General features: G+C 41.5%; 1 protein-coding gene across 1 annotated transcript in view; it reads right to left on the bottom strand.

Moving 5' to 3' along the window:
- The window catches only part of ZBTB20 (zinc finger and BTB domain containing 20), a 474,982-nt gene extending 455,565 nt beyond the window's left edge, over nt 1–19,417 (bottom strand). The window contains exon 1 of the mRNA XM_071433329.1: nt 19,339–19,417. The gene's annotated coding sequence lies outside the window, so the exon portion shown is untranslated. The remainder of the gene's footprint in view (nt 1–19,338) is intronic.
- Between the last annotated feature and the right edge of the window lie 4,271 nt (nt 19,418–23,688).

Genomic DNA, 23,688 nt, shown 5'->3' with positions numbered 1-23,688 from the left:
AAAACTCAGCAAAATAAACAGAAGTTGGAATAAAGATAACTTTATATTAACTGATACTTTGCTGTCCTACTGTTCCATTTGTTGAGTTGTCCTGAAGCCAACAAAATATTGGTAAGAATCAGGATACAAAAATGACTTTAAGTAGTCTCTGTTGTTGTCTCAGAATACATCGACATTTGTTTTTAACACACTGTGATAATATCACAGATGTTAGAACCATAAATGCCAGTATACCTTTATGCTTTCTGTTTCAGAAACAAAGGTACTACCACTACAGCTACATGGAATTCTCACCAGCTTCAGGAAATCATTTGAGGGCCAGGCACCAAGCAAGGGAAGAAAATCATGTCTGATAGAAACCCCACATAAATATCGAGCTATACATCATACATCCATCCAACTGAGTAAGCAAATGAGTTTCAGCCTGAAATTCCTAGGGATTCCCAGAGTAAAGCTGCAATGTACCATAAAAATTCACTGGGGATTCTCAGATATGGGATTATGGGGGCAAACTGTGAGCAAGCTGTTAATGGTTACCTGGTGCAGCACAGCTATTCTCAGTCATGAGAGCTGAGACAGCCTGTTTAGGCACCATGTGCAGCTCATGTAAGCATCTTTAAAACAGGTATGAGAAAAGTAGCCACAGGGTTATAATGAAGAGAATTTATGGGGCATTACTCTTCCACATTGCTGTTTCAACGTAAACAGTACTCTGGGCTCCAAGTATCAAATGTGACAATGCTGAAGCTCTATGTAACATTATTATCTCTTCTTTTTCCTGCCTTATTTCTTGAGGAAAAAAAAAAACCAAAAACAGTAAAGCAGTAAATAGTTTCTACATTGAAATGACTGACAATAGTCTTCAGAGTCAACACTACTTGACACATCCAAAAATTCTTGTATTAGGAGACTGACTGGAAACAAACAAGTGTCAGCTCACATCTAATGCAATCTTTAATTAGAACCTCACAGTCAGGCAGGCTACAAGCTTTTTACGTCCTAAATTAAAGCTGTAATTTTGGAGCACAAGAAGTCAACCACCAGGGAACAAAAGCACCAGTTCACCATACTGCTAAAAGTCAACTCAATCTGACCCCTGTTTCAAAATAGGAAGATAAGTGATAAATTACATCATTTTCCAGAGCAGACAAGATATAACAATTGCTATGGATTTTTAGTGTTAGGTACTTAATGATGCTGGAAGTTCTTTGGGATAACTACAGGCTATTCCTCTGAGAAAAGTTATGCGCAAGACAAAGAAAGTCCAAAAATCTGACTTACAGGTTCTATCCACATTCATGTTATTACGCCATCCACAGGTCTCAAAGCTTAACATGATCCATTCCTATCTACAACAGGAGTTCACTTTCAGAGGAATGAGAATACTTGCTTCACAATAGCTCAAAGGTGTTCAAATCCCTGCCAGACACTAACACTTCATTCCACTCATTTTAATGGAAAATAGATGTCCAAATTCCCAAAGACAGCCCTTTTACCACTGGGCCTAAAGAAGATTACTTGAAAATATCTTTTTATCACAAGAGAAGACAGGAAAAAAATTCCAATTAAAATTGGTGGAATTGATCGAAGAGTGAAAGCCATCAAGGAACGAGACAGGCAAAATGGGGAATAAAATAAGGGAAAAGTGCATAAAGTTATCTCAGTCTCCTCAAGGAGTAAAAAACAAAACTTCCTACTAGAGTAAAAGAAGATGTTTCAAGATTGTTTTCTAACTGGTAAAAGGAAGTGTAGAATAAAGACTATGAAGAGGATTGAAAATCGTGGCAAAGGCAGACCATAAAGGTGGAAGTAAAACATTGTACCGTGAATTACTCAATTGTCACAATTAAATGGCCAGAAATTGCTCAAGTGTTCAGGAGTAGCCATAAGCACCCCTACCATCACAGGTTTTACTTTGAACTGAAATCCTTCTGCTCAAAAAACATTTCTAGGCAACACTACTTGGGCTAAAAAGTATTTCCAACAGCAATCTTTAGGCTTATCATGGGAATCTGCACATGTCTGGGATAGGCAGTGGATTGTGGCAAGTAATAAAAAAGAACAGTAAAACACCCTGGCTGAGTTGCAGCTTTTACCCTGCTCCTCTTAGCACCTTCATTCTCCAACTCCTCCCTGCTAACTCAGCCTTTCAGCCCTCGCTCGTCTCACGTGCACTCAAGATTAGATCAAGTCCTGGGAATTTCTAAGCAGAGCTCTGATCCCTTTGGGGACGGGGAAGGACTTGATGGATAAAGAGCCAACCATCCCACACAGTTACCACTCTACACATTTCTCCCACTGTGGCCATGCTCTCAACCCACAGAAAGCTCCTTGGAATTTCCTGCGGTACCCGATACGTCCTTCTCACTCTTAAAGCAGTATATGCACTTCCATGTTGGAGAAAACATCAATAAACAGTTTAAATAGTCACTTGTAAAACTGATAGCTGGATTTTTATTTAAGAGAACTACAGCTGAGATTGCACAGAGAGGCTGATCATAGAATAAAAGGATGGTTTGTGTTGGAAGGGACCTTAAAGATCATCCAGTTCCAACCCCCTGCCTTGGGCAGGGACATCTTTCACTAGACTAGGTTGTTCAAAGCCTCACCCAACCTGGCCTTGCACACTACTGGCACATGGATGCACAGTACTTTGCAGTTGTGAGAGAGACTGAAACAAACAAACAAACAAACAAACAAAAAATCCTCAGAGGCAAAAAAAAGCAATGAACTATCAAGGACCACTAAATATGATAAATATGAACAAAAGCAGCACAAGTTGTATGGTACTGGTAAATTAGCATATTTTTCTTTTTTCAGCAACTGAAAGCATCTGAGTTGCACTGGTTTTTAGAGAGGTGCTCCCCATGCTCTCCCATGTAAACACCAAACCAAAACTCACACAGATGTGATTGGTGAGACAAAGTGCTGACAGACAAAGCTAGAGGTGTTTCAAAAGCAGAAATACATTTGACTAAAGATGACCTGCTCAGCCCCTCACAATGGACCCAGGGAAGATGTTATAACATTTTGCTGCAGGGGTTGCTTATATATAGTTTGGCAAAGAGTCCATGAGTCATGTTACCTATATTTACAATGTCAGATACAGAAACAGTCCAGTGCTGACTATTCAGGATCTGACACTTAGAAATGTTTACATGAAAAAAACAAAGAATAGGAAGAAGTGATGCTTGAAAAATCAGGCTCTATTTTCTATCTGCAAATGAGAAATTTAAACATTCTAAGACTCAACAGGAAAGTGACATGAGTAAAGCAGTTCTGAGTAGTCTATAACAAGTCTAACAAAAGCCAGCACTCTCACACAGGTTTTCCATCCTAACTGTTAAATCCAGACTGCAGGCTTCTTGCTTTATTGTTAATATTAAAGATACCAATATAACAAACTGGGGCTTAATGGTTAAGACACATAAAAATATTCATTTATCTGACTTCAAGAGAAGTTGGAGAAAGTAACAAGTACCAAATCCCAAGGTAATTCTTTAACAGTATAGTGTAGGCATTGTCAAAATTGTTCAAGAAGTTAGGATGACTTCATATCCATCTCAAAAAATGCAGACAATTCATTTTTGTAGACTCTTCAAGATGAGAGGTTCTTTTAAGTGAAACTACTGAAGCAGGACTCTGATGAGTTTCATGATCCTGAAAGTGAGATGTTTTAATGCTGTCATTATCATTATTAAACATAGCTGCAATGATGATTTAAATCTGTGTTCCAAATCTCCTAGATGCTCTTAAACATTAGACACCTTTGTGTCTTGAAGACCCAGAAATAAGCTTACCAGTTGATTATGCTGTAAAGAAAATCTCTGCTTAACAAGACAGATGCAACCTTATTTTGTCTTAATGATGTTGCCTTCAGTAGAACACAAAAGGAGCAACTAATAGCAATGATTGAAACATTTCTTTTAGAGACTTGTAAATTCAGCTGCCCACTACGAGAATCTCCGAGAGAAAAAGCTGGAGGATAATAAAAGAAAAAGTAACAGCATTGAACAGTGACATTAGTACAGGTTGGCTATATGAACACAACAAATGATCTAATGACCACAAGTTTATGGAAAATGAAAGGTATGTCTTTGTATACTGCTATTTAAAAGGATGAAAATCACAGATATTGGTGCAATGTTACCAAAGATATCCAGCAATGAGAAATGCATGAGAAAGCTGTCCTTACTATTTGGTTCAACAGAAAAAAACAAATTTGAAACAAGAATGTTTAAAACTATTTCTTCTCCTTCTGATGTATGGCTGCTCAGTGCTGTATTTCAGACACACTAAGTGAAAAGTAATGGCCAGATTCTTCCCAACCTGTACTTTAGAGCCTAAAGACAAAACTGCTATTACCAGCAGGCTGGATAACTCCAGTGAAAAAGGGTAACCTGAGTGAAAAAGTGCCCCTGGTTCCCAGAGACACTCAGTGTTCCTCTCAGGAACACGTGATTCTGCATTTGCATCAACAAGTGTCTTGAAATTTGCACTGAGAACAAGAAGGACTTTGATCAAAAAATAGCACACATTTTTCTCTGCAAGGAACTTTACAGAGAGGTACTAAATTTACAAAAGCAGTTGAAGGAGGTTTCAGAGGGACTTGACAGATTACAGGCTGATGACACTACCATTACAGCCTCAGTGGAAATGTGGTTTGATCTAATTAACAACAAAGAACTAGAACCACTGAAGAACAAAATTAAAAAATTATTCAAAGACTCTTGGAAGCTTTCCATTTCATAGCCACCAGGATGGATTCAAAACACAGACGGATGGGATTAAACCCAGGATAAGACATCATCGAACATATTCCAGGTATCGCCAACATTCTAAGACTAAAAACTGAAGACACATATTTTGCCCTCAATATGTGATTAAAAAATTGATTTGATTGAACACAAATAATTTTATCCTGCAGGTGGAAAATACAGATGTTAAATTAGGGCAGACAATATGGCTGAACTTAGAAACACTGGATTTTAGAACAGATGCATTGCTGTCCAGCCAACTCAGCATCACTTTTTACACATTTTTAGTTTATTCATATCACTTTCATTGAAACTGTGTAACAGCATAGGTGCTAAAATCAAAGAATCTAGTGAAGCGCACTAATATGCAGAGTTAGATATAAAGCCTCATAGACCTAAATTTTTTCACAAACTACAGAGACTGTGAAGATGTTTTTAAGTACAGAATCACACACTTTGCATTTTAGGTAACGTGTCTTTTTGTGTTCAAGGGATAAATATACCCATAAAATACATCACATAATTTATGTATGCTGTTTTAGTGGATAATATACTGCATTTGAGTGTTTCCTCCAATAGGCTTTTGCAGAAAAAACCCTAAAAAAGTGATGCTGGGGAGAAAAATTCAACTTTGATACATTGGCTGCTGTTTCCACATACAAGTTTTCTCTCCACACCCAACAGAGAACACATACCTCAGCTGAACAATTGTGAGCATACGTTAGCTATGCCAATATCCTGTGGAAAGTAACAAAAGGCTTTAACTTATTTTTAACTGAGAGAGTCACATAACTACAAAAGTTTTTCCTTGAGAATTTCAAGTCAAGTTGGGATTACTGCACTTCCCTCTTTGGGAAGTTGTATGATTATTAATCTTATAATTAAAAAAGTAGAAGTTAATGAGGAAACATGTTAACATCAGATGATTTACAGGCCTATTAATACTAAAAGTGTATTGGGAAAAAAAAGGGGGGAAAAGGAAAAACCCATTGTGTAATCCAGGTCTGATGAAATGCTGGACAATTTTGAGACTGATAAAGTGAGTCACTGACAACTGAGTCAGCATGACAACGGGAGTTCATTGTTGCCTTCGGACTGAAGGAAGCAAGCACGCAGTTGGTTCGAACCGGATTTGCTCTTTCACTAAAATGTGCTATTTCCGCCATCTTCTTCTCCTCCTCTCACGTCTTCCATCAGACCCTCTGGTGTCTCCACTACACACTGCATTTATTAAGCCCTGCAGTATTCAGCTAGCATTGGATACAACACATATTAAGCCCTCAGATGCTGCATGTTACAAAATTAACTTAAAAGGCTGGAATGCAGCTCCATTTTTAAGTCCCAGTATATTTATATTTCACATATGGTTTTCGCTAGGCTATTCACAGGGGGGACTATAAAGCATCTCAACATGTGAGGTACTCTTGTAAACCTCACCATGTCCTCAGTTGCACTTACTGTCCTCAGGCATGGGGGATGTTGTACTGGAAGCATTAATATGTATATACGTGCTGCTTTTTACATCCACATTTCCTTCTGCTTGTAGGTTTGGCAACAGCAGGATGGCTGAATTCAACTAAAAAAATGGAATTCCTGTTTGTCTCCAAGGCTTTCCAAAGATTAACTTCTGCCAGTCACTGCAACTTCCCCCCAGCACTCTCTGAAGTTAACAAAACAAGGAGAGCTCAGCAGCTCCCACGGGGCTCGGGACCCTCCAGGGTCTGGGCAACAGAACTAAACAAAATGTACTGCCTCTATCCTTGGGATCTCTCAGTTATATGAGAAGGGTTTCCTCTAATATTGCAATAAAGTGGATTTACATTATTAACATATACAAGACTGACCAAGAGAAAGGCTCACCTGTTGCACAACATTAGATGGAGTGCACAGGGTAATGTTACAAAATTTGGTTTGTGGCTCTTTACCTTCTCCATACCATCATTTGCTATTTTTGGCTTTTCCAATTTAAGCTGCTTCTCCTGAAGTCTGAAACGTGAAAGTCATGTTTTGAGGTTTTTTTACACAGGATTATTAGAGTCTTAGAAGTCTACAGATTTTACTGTAGTTTAGAAAAGACTCTTAGAAAAAAAATTAAATTATTTTTGAAAAGAAACAAGCAACAAGAAGTGTCTACATTTGTTCCAGCAGCTAAAGCATATCCAGCAATTACAATTTTTTAAAATGCATATTTTGCCAAAGGGAACTATGCCACATCAAAAATTGTCCAGCCAGGTGAGAAAAACTCAGAACTGAAGGGTAAGATAGGTAATCAGCAAATATGGGTTATATCCAACTTGAAGGTAGACAACTTGACAGGTGACTTGAACTAAGTCAGTCAACATCTCTAAATAGGAGTTTATCCAGTGCAGGAGGCTACTAATGCTTTCCTATTTCAGAAGGGTATCTTAAAGCTTAATTAATTGTTCATGAAGAACTCAGATTCTCAGATGAGAAGCATCAGAAAACACCAAAGTATTATTAATCTCAGGTGCCAAAGAATTATCCCTGCTCTTGCATGGATTAGGTCTGAAATATTTGTAATTTCTATGATAGTAATATCCCCAGTCCAGTTTGCAAATGATGAGAGTTATCCAAGTAAAATAAATGTCTGGCCATCAGAGTAAACAAAGACATCATTTTACGAGTCCAATCTAAATTGTAGAGATAATCAATATGAGAATAGCAGTGCCCACAATGAAACCTGTATTAATTATGAAGAGAGTTTATGAAAGAAATTAATCATTATTATGGAGTTCGCTGTAGGAATTTAATAGCATGAGCCAATTCTACATGACTCTTATGATGCTTGAGGTCAAATATGCTGAGTTTGAAATAAACTTTAATCTACTCTGAACTAACTTTGTATAAAAAAAGAAAGCTTCTCATAAGTTCCACTGTACTGCCCAAAATAATAAAACTGTTCTACCCCATAAGTGCCTGTAGTCTGATATGCCATCCTGAAAATAGATTCTAATGCCTCTCTTCTCTCTCTTTTCTTTTGTTTGCCTTATTTTTTTTAGATTGGTGCTATAGGAAAACTATATACACTGATTACAAGAGAAAATTTGATATGGGAGTCAAGCAATATATTTTTAAGCTTACTTTGTTGGTTTTTTTTTTTTCCTTAAGTAACCACTCTTCCAAAACAAACAGAGAAATGTTTATGGAAATAAAGAAACAAATTATAACAATTTTAGGTAGCATACCACAGTCAAATAAATACCATTTTCTAATAAAACAAACTGGGAAAAAGCCTAGTTGAACTTAACCCATAGTAACCAAGAAAGCAGCTTTCTGTTTTAGAATCAGAGCCATTATTGAAAGCAAAATATTCATATCCTTTGATGAGCTTCAGAATCCCTTTTGTAGGATTATAAATTCTTCTATGACTGCATGCGTTGAAAATGCTCAATGTGGGCTTAATTCCACCTGCAGTCAAGTCAAGTCCCAGTTGTGTTCAAAAGGAGAAGAGTGAAACTGATGCTGAGAGCATTTGAAAGACCTATACCTTGTATTCATTTGTTTTTGTGAAGTTCATCTTACACAAATTAAAAGAAGGAAGATGTAAGTAGTACCTGATCTCACTGATGTGAAGTCCACACACAGCAAGAAGGCCACGGATCAGAAGTAGGCAGGGAATTCTCAGGGGGTCTCTTGTTTGGGGTACCTCCGAGCTTTTGTGTTTGTGTGTGTGTTTGTGAAGAGAAGGAAGCCAAATCACTGGGATGCAGCCAAGATGTAGGGGTTGACTACCCCTCCATGTGCACTGAGAGATGCAGCAGTAGTGTCTTCTTGCTTTTGCAAAATATGGAATTAGCCATTTTGGAGACTCCTAATAATGTATGCAAAGCTCACAATATGATCAATAATTAGGTGTGCAACAGGAAGAAGAAACCCTTAAAATTTAACAAGAACACTCTCCAATTAAAAGAGTCAAAAACAGCTAAGTGTGAATATTTCTCTGAGCTTGCTTTGTTGATGCTGTAGGATTTCTTTGTAGTTGTACAATTCTGCTTGCTAAAATTCTCTTGGCAACTACAGACTTCCTTACTTCTGATCTCATCACACACAGATGGCTCAGGCTTGTAAAATATTATTAGGGGACGTGTTGGAGTGGCCTGAACATGGGTCACTCCAGCAGCGTAATCTGACTCTCACGATTTCTCTGCATTTGTGTAACCTTGAGTTCTGCCAGGGTTTCCCAACCTGCAAAATGGGAAAAGAGTCTACCTCCTAACAAAGTGATGAGAACGTGTGAGTGAATATACGTACAACCCTATATAAAAGGAAGAGTGTTACTGCTGTTTGGGGAGAGTAAGATAGTGTCATGTGGACTTTTATTCTCTTCTCTGAAACAAACACCGACATAGATATAAACAGTGCCTGCAGAAAAGCAAGGGGTGAACTTCTGTATGTTTTTTTAAACATTCTGTAGCTTTTGCATGTAAAGTCTGCTTAGAAGAGTTTTGAATAGTTTAATAATTAAACTAAAAATCTTTAGTTCTAAAAGTATTAACATTTACCAGAGTGAATTTATTTTTCCAGTGGTGTCATAAATTCACAGTATTTACCCACCAGTTCTGGTTTTCATAACAAGACTGTGGTTTTTATTTTGATCCCTGGTTAATTTATTGCTGCAGCACATCATTTTGCTTTTCTTTTGGAGGTTCTGAGGAAAACTAATTCTTTACAGACACTGTTCAGATGGTATTTTTCAATTAAAAACACTTAAAGCAGAAAGGAGCGATTGTCTGGTGGGGGACTGAAGATCAGAGTTCAATGCTTGGCTCTACAATAGACTCCCTGGAGACATTTTCAAAGGCACAAATGGCAGGTTGGCACATCACTCCCATACTTGCTTTAGTGGGAGTTAGTTGTCTCTGAAAATCTCTATTTCCTTTCCCTGGATTATCCCAATAAAATCATGCAATTTTACCCTGTGTCTTGGTCTGCAACCACAACAGTGGAAATTCTAACATTTTGTTCCTCTCACCTCTCTCCTGACTTGCCTTTTTAACTAAAAGCTTCCTGAGGCAGCACTGCTTTTACAGCAGTGGATGGGGCACTGATCTCATCTGAGGCTCCCCAGTTCCTGTTAGAATGTACACATGCAAATAACATCAATACTAATTGGGAATCTGGAGTTAACGTGCTTCTCAGGTCAGGTCCAGGTTATCATGCTGACCAGGAGCAGTGCTGCCCAGTTAAAAAGCACCACATTGTCAGCCCAAGTGAATGGCATCCACACAACTGGGGCTGGACAGCAAGGCTGGGTGAATGTCTCCCAGTGGCACCAAGATGAGCCATCACTGAAAAAGGGGAATTATTAACCCTCTTCATCTCAGTCCTTGGTTTTTTTGTAACTTCTGTTCCATTTAAGTCAACACCCTCTGACCAAAATGTTACAATTTACTGGAACAAAAGCTTTAACAATGCAAAGCTTTAACAAATGTCCACAAGGACTTTCAGAAAGCAAATCATGAACCTGAGTATGTATTTGCACCACAAGAGTACAAGTACTCAGCCACCATGGTAACAAAAACAGGTCTGTCATATTTATCTTGCAAGACAGGATTAGGCACAACAATTTTTGTTTTCAAATCACAAATGTAAAATTCCAAAAAATGTGATGTGGAACTACTTAAAGGGAGTGAATGGCAATATAGTGAATAAATATGCGTGACCAGTAAATTCAAGAAAATATTGATCTGTATTTGTTTATTCAAAAAGTGGAGTGCCCCACAGAATTATTCTACTAAAACTAATAATTATATTTTTCTACTCCACTGAACTTAAATGCATTGTGACCATGAGTTAAAATAAAAAAAAAAAAACAAAAACAAAAACAAAAAAACCAAAACAATTCATATTCTATGTGCACTTGTTAATTATCTCCTGTCCTACCAGGAATTACCACGTTTGCCAAATGAGATGAGCTAGTGCTCATTATATTCCAGAACATCACCACTGAGCAATGATGTCTTTCAGATACCCACTAGTAGTTAAACCAAGCTTTTTATTTTCAAGCTATTGCATAAGTAATTCTCTAAGCCATTCATCTTTCTCAACAATTTCTTTCTCGGTATAACCAAGATCCTAAGTTTTGTGGACAATTTTTTTCCCTGAAGTCAACACAGCAAAAGCCAGAACCATTACAGTAGGAATTATTTTTATGCAATATATTCATGAGTCTAAGGCATATCTTTATGTTCTAGGCACATCCTCCATTTCTTTCTGCATCATATTGTATCATCTATGCAATCAGCCCAGTATGCAATGCAAGACAGAATTCTGACAGTATATGTAAATAATTCAAGAAAGTTTGCAACTCCTCAGGGAGATTTACTCACAGATCACCTGTTCACAGAGTTTAAATAGATGTCAGAAGAACTCCAGGATTATTACAGACCGATGATGGGAAGGGTTACAACAAAGTATCAGTATTCTTACAGCGTAGAACTGAAAGTGGCTTTGATTTTGGATACATTAACAAGCTTCAAAAGGATTGGTCTGAATCCGCCAGTGGAGGAATGTAGCTTGATTGCATCATGTACTGGGATGCTGCTGCAGTCGGATCCAGAAAGAATGACGCATCACTGTCTGACATAGCTCTGATAATAGATAAGTAAACTGTAGGATTGCCAAATGAAGAGGTCAAAAAAAATCCCAACAAAAACAAAAGAGCTGATAAAGCAAATTACACCAACAGAATTTGCAGTGCAACATGAACAAAAGAAACCCAAACAAACCCCATTCCTATTACTGATAGGATGCCCCTGTGTCCCACATGGCATCACTGCAAATGGATTCTACAGAGAGTGGGAACGACAGAAGTCCACAGTTCTGCAGTAACAGTGGCCCATGCAGAATATCTAAACTTGCCAGCTGAGAAACCTTGACCTGCTGGCCATGTGCCTGTATTTCTATCCACCTGATCCACTAAATCAGTCATGCCTTAAGGTAGATTGCAATCATGGGTGACAAAACCCAAATCTTTCCTGTTTGCAACAATCCTTGTATTTTCCTCCCAAAGGCAAAGCATGCTAAGGGACATTCTTTATATGTCCAGAGGCCAACAGCCTGTCACTGTCTTTACACAATGCACCACATGTATCTAGGACATAGAAAGGATTATTTAAAACTCTAAAGGAGACATTTATACCCAGTACACTTCCAAAATAAGGACGGCAAGTTGCTGAAATAACTTATTTAAAACTTTTTCTCAAGTACAGAGTGATAGAATTAGAGTAAAATCATCTAGAAGGGGTTGGAAACACTTTCTCATGAAGTCTTAAACATCACTTCAAGTGACATTAACTGGAGCTACATGTCCCATCGGAGAGCAAGTGTCAGCAAAGTAAATGCATTAGTTAAAGCTTAATAGTAGTTTGGTGTTCAATATCCTGAAATATTTAATATGTTTTTTTCCCAAAGTAAACTGTTATTCAGTTTTAATGAAGACATTAACCTGCTTGATTTGTAAGCTCCTGTGGGAAGTCAGTCTAAAACTCTGTCACAAGAGGTAGGCAGATGTAACAAGAACTGTGACAGGAAATCAAGCATATTTTAAATGTTAAAAAAGCAGCCAGACAATAAGTCTCAATATGCTCTTGTTTTCTTTTAGTTTTGTTTATTTTTTGGTAATATGCTTTCTGCCCTTTAAAAGATGCCAATTAAGGCTGGCTGTAACGTAGTCTGAAGGTAACTGTGGGTACTGAAATCTACGTGAGTCCTCACCAACTACGTTGTAAACAAGAAGTGGTAGGATACAGACTAAAAAAAAAAAAAGTTTGGATCAGATTCTGAACTTCAAGACACTTGCAGTCTCCAGCATTGTAGGATGACAGCTTTAAACTGGAATCCACTGTAACACTTTTAGTCACAGTTTGAATTTTCCAGACTGACTTTGAATACAGTCTACACTTCATGGGAACAGCCGGTCTTGTGAGTTTTCAGCTTGAAATGATAGTGATATAACAAGATGAGCAAAAATGGTGAGACCCCAAGCAATTAAGGTGGGTGTGTACTCTTCCTGAAATGCATATTGGTGGTTTGACAAGGGAGACAAGCTGGCTGCTTTGTTTCACAGTAGCTGTGTTTAGTTCATGCTGTCAAGCGTGGATTCTGACACTTAACAGTATTAATATTGCTATTTCTATTGATATAATTAGCACTTCTATAAATAATAGCTAAGGCTGCCATAGCTAAGTATATTACTGCAATCAGCACCATCAGGCCCTTCTTCGTTACACACCCTCCTGGAAATGCAAGCTGATTGATCTCAACAAGAAGATCTGTTGCTCAGCCACTGAGCAACGCTGTTGATTCTAGCGGCCCAGCGAGGAGCAGCTCCCACCATGTAGAAGTCTCTCCTAAACAACTAGTTTGTATGTGTGAGACTAACATTTCTCACCAGTCTTGCACCTGCCAACGTTTGAATGCTATAAATAGGGACTCTTCTTTTCAGCCACACGATATAAAAACCCTCACATTGAGTTCAGTGGGTGTTATTCACACACTACAATGGGGAGAAGTCCTACAAATTGTTTTGGAGACAATCTGGAACCCACATTTAAACTCCACCTAAACAACACAAGTATTTTATTTATTTACTTTAAAATTATGAAACAGAAAACTGCTTAACAAAACAGATATTGCTGCTTTTAACAGAAGAATAGCAGCACCTGCCATTTCAATCCCTAATTTCATTCTGGTACATTTAAAAATAGAGAAGAATGACAGTTTTTCTAGAGGCCCAACCTTCAGGCACTTCCAACCTGTTTCCCAGAACTTTGCCTTGTTTTTGCTGCACCTAAAAGCTGTAACTTCTACACAAGTTTTGACAGTGTTTAATATCTACCGTGAGGTACTTACACTTAATGACTGCAACTTACATCCAGCACCAGTGAGAGAGGGAAGTGTACAGAACCAGTGGTGGTGGAAATAAAGCCTCAGGGTCTCAAAAGATGCATACAAAAATACAAGCAGTTAAAAATTATCACCAGTTTTGGAAACAGTGGGTATTTTCTGCTTTCTTCATCTTCCATAAAGTGATGTGGGTAAACACTGCACAAAGCTATTCTGAAGGCCAATATTTACAGTGTCTGGAAATAGAAAGTGTTATGTATAAGAAAAGCAGCCTAGATGTCTGACTGGAGTTTGCTACAAAAATGCTTTAAAACTTCCACTTTCTTAAGCTTTAGTCAAACGGATATGCTGAAAGTCATATGGGAAATTAGGCAAGTTGAGTGCACAGTTACTATGGGGTGGGAGACACACAGTTTTGAATCCTGGAAGTTCTTCCAGAAACAGTACTTGCTAGCTAGAGTACTTGAAAACTTAAAATGGTAAAGAGGAGACTACAATTCCAAAGAAGCTTTGAACTCCTCTACTACTAATACAGCTCACTTTGTATGAGGCCAAAGCACTCAGAGAGCACTATTTCTTTCAGCAGTATCAATGCCAAAATCATTCCTGTATAATTCCACTGATGTCACTTCAGTTATTTCAAAGAGGAAATTCATGTCTAAGCCACCTTCTGTTTTCTGATGTAAACCCAGAATAACTACACCAAAGTTTATAAAACTACTGACACTGGCATTTATTGTCAAACCAAACAGCCAATGGGAAAACTGGCACTTACCATCTGAAATTATTACTTTAGATATTATTTATAATCCCGATGGCTGCATTTTGGAATTCTCCATGTACATACCTTTGCAAATATTCATGATGACAGCACATGGTATTATTCTTGTTGCACAGATAGGAAACAAAGAGCGAGCAATTTTTCCTTAAAGTCAAATATGCTATTCATGGCAGAGAACTTCATGAAGCCCGAGTCTTAAGCCAGGAACCCAGACCAGTAAACAAGTACTTAGTCTTCAATATGCTTTCAAGAAAATAAGAAGCACTAACTCACTTGGACCCCATATTGGATTTAAAAAATAAGGAATGATGAAGGAATAATTATTTATTTGAATAAGCTGGTAAAGAGTCAAAATCAGAACTTTCTCTTACAAAGAAATTTGATAACAAAATGTCTTATTCTGGTATTCCTTGAGGCATTATTCATTAATATCTGGGAAAATCAGAGTATAATCTGAGATCCATTTATATCAGTAAGCACAAAATGATCTACACACCAAAATATTTTTATTTCCTGATCATCCTACTCAGGCCACAAGTATGGGACTTCCTAAAGCAACACAGACCTTCCAAAATCACCTCTGGTTGTGCAAAATAGTTAATGGCAACTATTTCCTTCTGTTTCAGAGATGCGCAATGATTCCTCTCAGTGAATATACTGCTCATGAAAATTAAAGAACTGAATTTTGACTTGCTTGGGTTGCTGTGATACCCAAGATCAAGGGTCAGCATGCCTATGTAAGGGAAAACAAGCAAAGTTACTAATAGCTGCCAATTTGAGACACTGTATGTTTTTCTGTTTGTTTATCAATAATGTAATGATTTGTGCACACTCTCTGCAATACCTCTTCAGAGAGCCTAAACTGCTGGTAAGATTTCTTGGGCAATTACAGATGAATTCTGCTTACTTAACATTAATTTGGTACTTTGAGCAAATTAAAAATAATTATTTTTCCCCATAGCATCTTCTACATTAATATCTGCAGTCACTCTGGAATCTTAATGAGCTAAACTCGATAAATTCTGTCCATTTTTGGCTAGAGGACTGCCTTCTCCTTCATGATACACATGCAATCATTTGGGAACAGTTTGCAAATCTAAAATTCCACCTCGCTGGAAGGGATTTACAGCCTCACATGACAAACTATACTGAACAATACTGAGGCCCTGTGAAAAATAAACAGAAAGAACACACTTATTTTCTATTACCAAGATGGAAATAGTAAGTCTTGAGGGCCACCTGGAATTTGACCAAGGTTACCCAGCAAGGATCAAATCCTATTTGTTTTAGGCAGGCAGCCCTGCCGAAATCAAATAAGCCTACAGCACAGATCAGTATACTAAGGCTATGGTTTAACCTCTAAGGCATGCTATAAATCCTGTGCCACAAAATAGGTGCTATGGATTAATTTCTAATCCCAAATTATAACTCGTCATTGAAGAGCTGGAAACCCAATTCCCCTCACAGATTTACATAACAAGAACAGAACCATGCTGAGATTTAAGACTTACAAAATTTCTAACAAAATATTTTCCAGGATACTCAATTCATGCAGTGACAAATAAATCACACTGAAGTAACAAACCGTACACTATGACACACCAACTTTTTTTAAATTTATTTTTAAATCTGCCTGCATATCTAGTCATTAATTTACCCAATAAATTAATTCCACAAGTGACTCTCCGAGTCATCAGTTTGAATTATCAAGTTTCTGCTGTATTTCCAAAACAATGCCAGGCATGCATGTGCGTAGGAGGGATGGGACAATGAAGCCAATAGGTGCAGCTGTGGCCTGGGAGGCAGAAGGTCTGTTCAAACTGTCATTGACTGCTTTTTGACATTGGGAAGTCATTTCAGTGCTGTTTAATTCAAAATCTTTCTAGCATATAACATTTTAGCAATGAAGTCACTCCTCAAACATTCAGAATGCAGAAACAAGCCTTTATGAACTTTATGAAATCTTGTTATCCCCTGAAAAATCAGTAACAGTGGGGGAAAGGGGTGTGTGCAGCCAGTCTGTTTGGATTTCTGGCCTTTGTATCATCCCCCCGTGTAAAACAGAAAAAAAATGGACCTTCACAAAGCATCTTCATGCAAGTACAGGTGAAAGACCACCTCTGTAAATTCAGATGATCGAATGAGCTAGCTGGTATCTCATACATCTGGTACTGCTGCTGCACAGGATCTGAACAGTTTTTCACTTTAATATGAATGCTGGCAACACTGATTTTAAACCAGAGGGCTTGGGTTCCATTCCTAATGTTACATCATAGTAAGACCAAACATTAAATCCTCAGCCAGAAGGATTTTTCTTGTATTTTACTTCTGTGCTACCACAACAAACAGGATACAATTTAAGACTCATAAACCATTTCATTTTGGAAGACATAAGGCATTCATACCTTTAACAACTGACTAGTCAAAGATTCGACATGCTATCAGAAAGTTTTCTTCTCCTAGAAATGAGGATTTTTAAAAAACACCTACAGGGTAAATGATGAGATTTAAAATAATGCTAAAATTTTCTGTAATGTTCTTCCTGCATTACAAATGGACTATTAAATCAGTGAAGTGCCAATCAAATGCTTTTGTACTTTGAAAGAAAGGTTTAAATAACAAAAGCAGTTTTTCAGGCCTCTCTCTCCCTCGGTAGTCAGTGTCACCTATGCACTAATTACAACATATTTACTCGCTTTTCTAGTAAGATCACGATTGAATAGATTTTTTTAAGAACATGATTTTTTAGAAAAGTTGCAATCAGAGCCTCATGGATTCTGCCTCTTATTAATCCAGCTTGTCTAAGAAAAATATAATGTTGTACAGTAAACTTCAAGATATATGACAGGAATGAATAATAACAGCTCTGGATTCAGTTTCCAGCTTTAAAAATCAACTCGCTGCATGACCTCGAGTGAACCATTAATTAACTAGGGCCAAATCCTCTGTGGACTAAACACAATGGAACTAGCCAGTTTGAACAAGCCAAAGATCTGGCCCCAAGTTTCCAGAAGTTTTGAATCAGGCTGGCCAAATACTGGAATTTTTGTGCTGTGAAAAAATATTTAGTTCTATTTCAGAGTAAGAAGTAAAGCTCTCACGTCGTTTGTGGAATAAAAATTCCAAGCAATTCTTTTAAAGGGGGGAAAACAGGAAAACAGGGGGGGGGAAAGAAAAAAAAAAAAGGTGGAAGTCTCTAAGGGGAAGATTTTATTAACTGTGTTTTTTTCCCTGTACGGAAAGTAGAATTGACAGGAGTCTGCAAGGCAGGTAGCCATGAACCATCACTTTAATTTTCCGGTCAGAATAATGTAACTTTTTTTTCCCAGTAAAACTGGAACTTTCTTGCAGAAAACTGCAACTTCACAAATACCACATTTTCCACTGGGGAGGGAAGGATCCTCCCAGTCGGCTCTAATACTGTGTCCTCATTGCATCCTCTGAAAGAGCTCTTGCCTCTGAGGGGTTTTTGTGCGTGTAAGAGAAGGATACAGTACTTTCCTATCACAGATTTATTTTTGTCTTGAGTTACTCGCTCTTGCAAAGCACTCCGAGACTCAGAGATGCCAAATGCTTCTGCATTTCCACAACCTCAGCCCCGTAAATTCCAAAAACATCATTTTTGTATGAGAGCACATCCCAGGCATTCAGAAAGACCCAGGAAGGCGCTTGGATTTCAGGACTGTGATCCAGTATCTGTAGACAATAACAGCTTTTACGGAGATACTTTTTGCTCCTAAAATAATTACTCCGCTCGAAGAGCCGAGCTTCACGCTTTACACATTTGATTAACTGGACAGCGAGTCTTACTTTCTCACAATTTCCCATTTGCCTCTCAGCACAGAGGGCTCCAAGGCTGACAGGAGGGTTTTTAACCTGAGAAGCACCGGCTTGCTCGGCTACAAAAGGAGGCGAAGTCTGGGAACACGACGGGCAGTGCGGCAGCACGTTTCCTCCTCAATCTGCAAATCCATTTTTGTTTCCTGCGCCCCGAGTGCCGAGCGCCGAGCCCCTCTCGGAAAGCCGAGCCCCTCACGGAAAGCCGAGCCCCTCACGACGCCGTTCCCTGGGCACCGGCAGCCGCCCGGCGCCGGGGGAAGGATGGGCACCGACGGCTCTGGGAGCGCTGAGGGACGCGCGGTGCGCTCGGGCGGGACGGCGCTGCCGGAGCCTCCGCAGGGAGAACGGGCAACAGCTGATTTGCTCCGTGAGCCCTCGGGGACGGCATCAAAACCGAACCAAACCCCCAAAACCCCCAAGCAGCTGAGCTCTGCGGTGCGGGAGGACGAGCAGCTCCCCCCCAGGCGGGCTTTCAGCCCGCATCCCGCGGGGCATCCCGGGCGCGGCACTGCCTTTCTCCCGGAGGATAACCCCGACCTGCCCTCTCAGAACCCCTGGATTACAGGCAGGATTACAGGCTGGGCAAGGTTGGAAGGGGCCACACTGGGTCATCCGGCCCAACCTCTCTGCTCGAGCGGGGTCATCCCGGAGCACACTGTACGGGATTGTGTCCAGATGGTTCTTGGGCATCTCTTCCCTCCCCGACCCTAGCTCACAAACGAGCGCCGCCAACTTTTCCCAGCGGCGCGGCTGGAGAAGGAGGAGGAGGAGCAGCGCGGGGGGGGGGACAAGCGGGGGGAATGTCGGTGCCAAGTCTCCCTCTCCGGCCGCGCGCACCCTCAGGGGAGTGGCCCCGCCGGCTCCCAAACTTTTTCGGGAAGGCGAAAAAACTCCGGGAGGCGGCGGGTGCGAGCCGTTCCCCCTCCAGGACTGCCGGCTCCGCTGCCCCCCGGAATACGCGCTCTCCCTGCACGCCGGGACGCGGGAGCCCCTCGCCCCCCGCCGCCCCTCACCAGCCCGCCCCGCCCCCGGTGGGCGGAGCACACCCGGGCCCCGCCCCCGGCCGCGCGCTGACCCCGGAAGCGCCGGTACCTCTCTCATCTTCCCCTGCCCCGCGCTGGGCGCCGCCGGCTCGCGGCACTTTCAGAGGCGGCCGCCGCCGCCTCGCAGGGCCCCCTCATTGGCCCCCGGCCCCCCCGCCCCGCCGGCCCGCACCCATTGGCTCGTAGCGCCGCCACTCAAAGCGGGCCCCGCCTCCCATCGCCGTCTGGGCCCGCCCCCCTCCTCGCGACTCACGGCCAGTTCTCGATAGGCGAAGCCGGTCCGCTATGCGCCCCTCCTATTAGGAGGTGCAAACGTCGGTCAAACGGGCGGCGCCTCTCATTGGCCGGCTTTTAGAACGCTAGGGGGCCGTCTTCGCCGCTCGGGAGCGCTGAGTGGCTGGGCGGAGGTGTCAGTCGTGCCGGCACTAGGGTGCCGATTGGCCGCCGCGGGCCAGGCAGCAGGTTAGGTTGCGCTCCCCCGCGCCACGCCCCCCCCGCCTTCTACGCATTTCTATTTCCCGCTTTATTTATTTATTTTCCTCCATAAACTTAAATGACCCCGGAGGGGGCGGGACCGGGGCGGGGCCCTCCCGGGCCGGGCGGCCAATGGCACAGCGGCAGCGGGGCGGGGCCGCCGGCGGCGCGAGCCAACGGGAGCGCGGCAGACGGGTCGCCCTCGGCCAATGGGGCGGCGCCCCCGCCCCCGCCCGGAGCCCGCGGCGGCCCCGGGGGGCCCGGGCCAGGGAGTGGGGGGGCGGCCGGGGTGTCCCGGGGCGGGAGGAAGGGACACGGGAGCGTTTCCAAGGAACGGGGAGCGGGGGGGCGGCCGGGGTGTCCCGGGGCGGGAGGAAGGGACACGGGAGCGTTTCCTTCCTCGCACGCAGCGGCCGCGGCAGCGCGCCCCCCCCGCAGCCTGTGTGAGGCCGGGAAGCGAGGGGAAGGCGTTTTCCCAGGAGCGCGTCTCTCGTCCCTGCTCTGGCCCAGGCATCCCTCGCCTCCCTCTGTCCGCAGGGCTGGGCAGAGAGCCCCTCAGGCAGGGCCGACAGGTGTGCTGGCAGCAATGGCGGCCTCTGTAGGTGCTGGGTTTGCTGGTGCCTCCAGCAGGGCCTGGAGGGCAGTGGACTGTGCCAGTCTCCCTCCTTTCCCCTTAAAGGGAAGGCCCAGGCCTTCCTTTGTTGTTACACCATTGCTGTATTTATAGAGTTTTCAACTGTTCTCAACATCTCTTGGAGGTTTTTTGGGTTTTGCCGGTGTTTGCGATTGTAGCCCTTGATGCTTGCGCTGTTCTTTCAGAGCTCTGCGCATCTGACCTACCTTCCCCTTTCTGTGTGCTTCCTTCTCATGTCTGATCAAATTAAACTCACACTTTATCGAAACTATTGGCTTACTATCCTTCCTTCCTGTGCACTAGATTAGTTGAGATTTGGTGGTTATCATTCCTCTGAAGAACACTGATTTTCCTACTTGCCTTTCTTTTGTTGCCGTACTATTCCCATGTGATTGAGCATAACACTTCTTCAATTCTCTTATCCTAGTGATTGGTTATGTTTGCTTTTCTCTGTTGTTCTGTTAGCATGGACCATTTAATGTAAAGTTACCACCCTTATCCAAGGTTCTTCCCATGTTCCCATCACGAGCGTTTATATGTATCTCTTAGAGCGATGCAGGGAAGCGCTCCCATTCCAGATGGTTTCTCCATCTTCCATGCCAAAGTTTGTCACCAGTGTTCCAGGAAGCGACCCTTGTTGTGGTCCTTCCTGCACAACCACATGTCCCATTGCCATGAACTTGGTTGGTTCTACTACCTGTTTGGAGAAAAACTCCTCTGTCCCATGAGTTGGGCTTTGTGAGAGGTCCTTGCCAGGACAGGCTTGGCTTCTTTCCTCTCATCATTCTCAGGGGCTTCTCTTGAAGCAGCCCTCACTGCCTTCACACATTCAATTTCAGAACTGGTGTATAAAAAACAAGGCCATCTCTCTTCCTCCCCCATTCCCTACCTGAACAAGGCATTACCTTTGTATTTTTATTCCACTTATGTGGGTTACATCTCATCTGGGACTTAGAAGAAGCTGAAGACCCCATCAGACTCAGATCAGTATTGTAGTAGAGCACTGAGATTTCAACCACAGGCATATTCTGACTGCATAGCTGCTTCAACATAAGCATATGCTGAGGTTCTGTGCCGAATCAAAGCTTTAATTTCCTTCTCATTTCTTGTGGCCTGTTCTGCATTTTTAAGATGAGACAGAGTGTGAAGTAAAATACTCAGAAAAATAATTTCTCTAGGGCATATTCTGTTTGATAATGTCATACCTGGATCTTCATCTGGGCTGTCAAAACAATGTAGCATGACAGTAAAACTGAGCACTCTTCATATACATAAATCTTTCACAGTCTGTAGCTAAGTATCAAGAATGAGCTGAGGGCTCCTGTAGCTGAGCTATTCCACTGGGTGAGAATGATGTGACCATTAGGGAGCAGATACCTCCCAGCTAGGAGCTCCAGGTAGCACCATGTGCAGGTGGCAATTAATTAAATGTGCATTTATGAGGTGTGCTGTGGAGGGACAGGGCACTGATTTCGAAGAGATGCAAGAAGAGGTTCCCCTTGAACACTGTTTATTGTCCACCATGGCTCGTAAGGTCACATTTCTGGTGGGAATTGCAGTTGTATCAGCGATGCCCAGCAAGTTAGCGGTGATTTCCTCACACAAGAGGGAACACCATTTCCAGTGGTGATGTGGGTCTGCTTCTTTTGATGTCATCATTAACAATTGTAGGATAGCGAGCATGCTTTTAAAATTTATGGTTAAAAATCGTGCTCAAATATGTTACAAACCTGTCAGAAGCTGTGATGAGAACCAGTTGTGTTACTTTCAGGAAGTGATCCAGTCAACAACCTGGTATTTAATAGAATTGCTTAGCACGAAATATAAATCAACTGTAGAAGTATTATAGTTTAGAAATTTCCTCCTTGAGGAGGCAAAAAGATTGCATAAGAGGACTAGAGAGGTCAGGCTAAATCACAAGTGAAATAAAAAGCAAAGGAGAAGGGGGCAAATCTCATGCTAGGGTAGCCAAACACAAGTGTCATACCAAAACTAAGCCCAGGGTGAAATAGTTTTTCTATACCCAGTGCCAAGGAGGCCTCAGCTGAAATTCTGTGTTTGGTTTCATGCATTGCATTTAAAAGAGGTTATAAAGATCAGGCACTAAAATCTTTGAAGTGGCAATGGTAAGGGTCTTAGAAAACATGGCCTACAAAACAGGAACAAAGGAACTACATTTGTTTAGTCTAGAAAAGGGAAGAATGAATGAGGGGAACAGTACAAAGCTCTGGCAGTAAACTTCTGTGGCTTCAGCACTGTAATAGTCTTTAGAGGCTATATGATCCCTGATGGTGGATGCTTTTAAAATTACAACAGATTGGGGTCAACTGCCCTCTGGGCAGTTGCCCAAGGCAGGAAAACAGGAAGATCCTGAGTGGCATGCTGCTTTGCTGGGACAGGCTGAGAACTGCAACACTGGAAACAGAGCATCTGCAAGAAACAACCCAAACCTCCCCAGGGCTTCCTGCTCCGCCTGAAGACATGATAGCACCAGTCAGCTTCATGGTAGCATGTCACCTCTCTAAGCACATGTGCCAGCTTCTGCTTAGCTTTGTTGTTGGATTTCGTGGCAAATCCAAGATTACAAATACAGTCAGGACAGCACTCTGGGAGGCTACCAAGCACTAGGTGTTAGATCCTGTTGAGTGTTGTCTACGCTTGTCCCTACAAGACCTTTCAGATCTGTCCTAGCATAACATTCTTGTGAGCAGGAGTTTGAGTAGAAGAGCACCATAACAAAAGGCCACTCCGTAGATCCACATTTTTGTGCTGCCTGAGCTCAAATTGCGTAGGGAACAATTCCTTTCACACCAATGAAATTGCAAGCAAATGCCTTTATTGGTGAAGTAAAATTGGACTCTTGTAAATAGCAACATTGAAATGTGTTGCGTTTTTGTGGTAACTTTATGCATGTGAATATCAAATTCCATATGGATGTTTACAGAATTCAAGTTTTGGGGGATGAATGCCCTACCTTAATTGGCAGGAATGAAGAAACAGTCCCTCATCAGGCAGAGCTCATAGTGAAAGCATAAAAAGTCTAATTTATTGCATATTTTCAATATGACTTCATTTTCAAGCGTTTTGTGACAATCTGACCTAATATTGCACTGATTCAGACAATAGAGCTGTTCTATTGTACTTTAATGACTGGAAATGTAATTTGCTTCCTGTTTAATATTTAAGCCAGCAATAATACCAAAAAGGCTTATTGCTCCTAAGAAAAGATGAAAGGGGCATAACTCCTAAGGTTTTTTTGTGTTCAAAATTTGACCTACTTTAAAAACACTA

The sequence above is a fragment of the Agelaius tricolor genome, unplaced genomic scaffold, assembly GCF_023055355.1.
Source record: "Agelaius tricolor isolate 1412-34295 unplaced genomic scaffold, bAgeTri1.0.p SCAF_9, whole genome shotgun sequence".
In the NCBI taxonomy this organism is placed as follows: domain Eukaryota; kingdom Metazoa; phylum Chordata; class Aves; order Passeriformes; family Icteridae; genus Agelaius; species Agelaius tricolor.
Note: the sequence above shows the minus strand (reverse complement) of the source record. Positions and strands in the feature narration are given on the sequence as shown.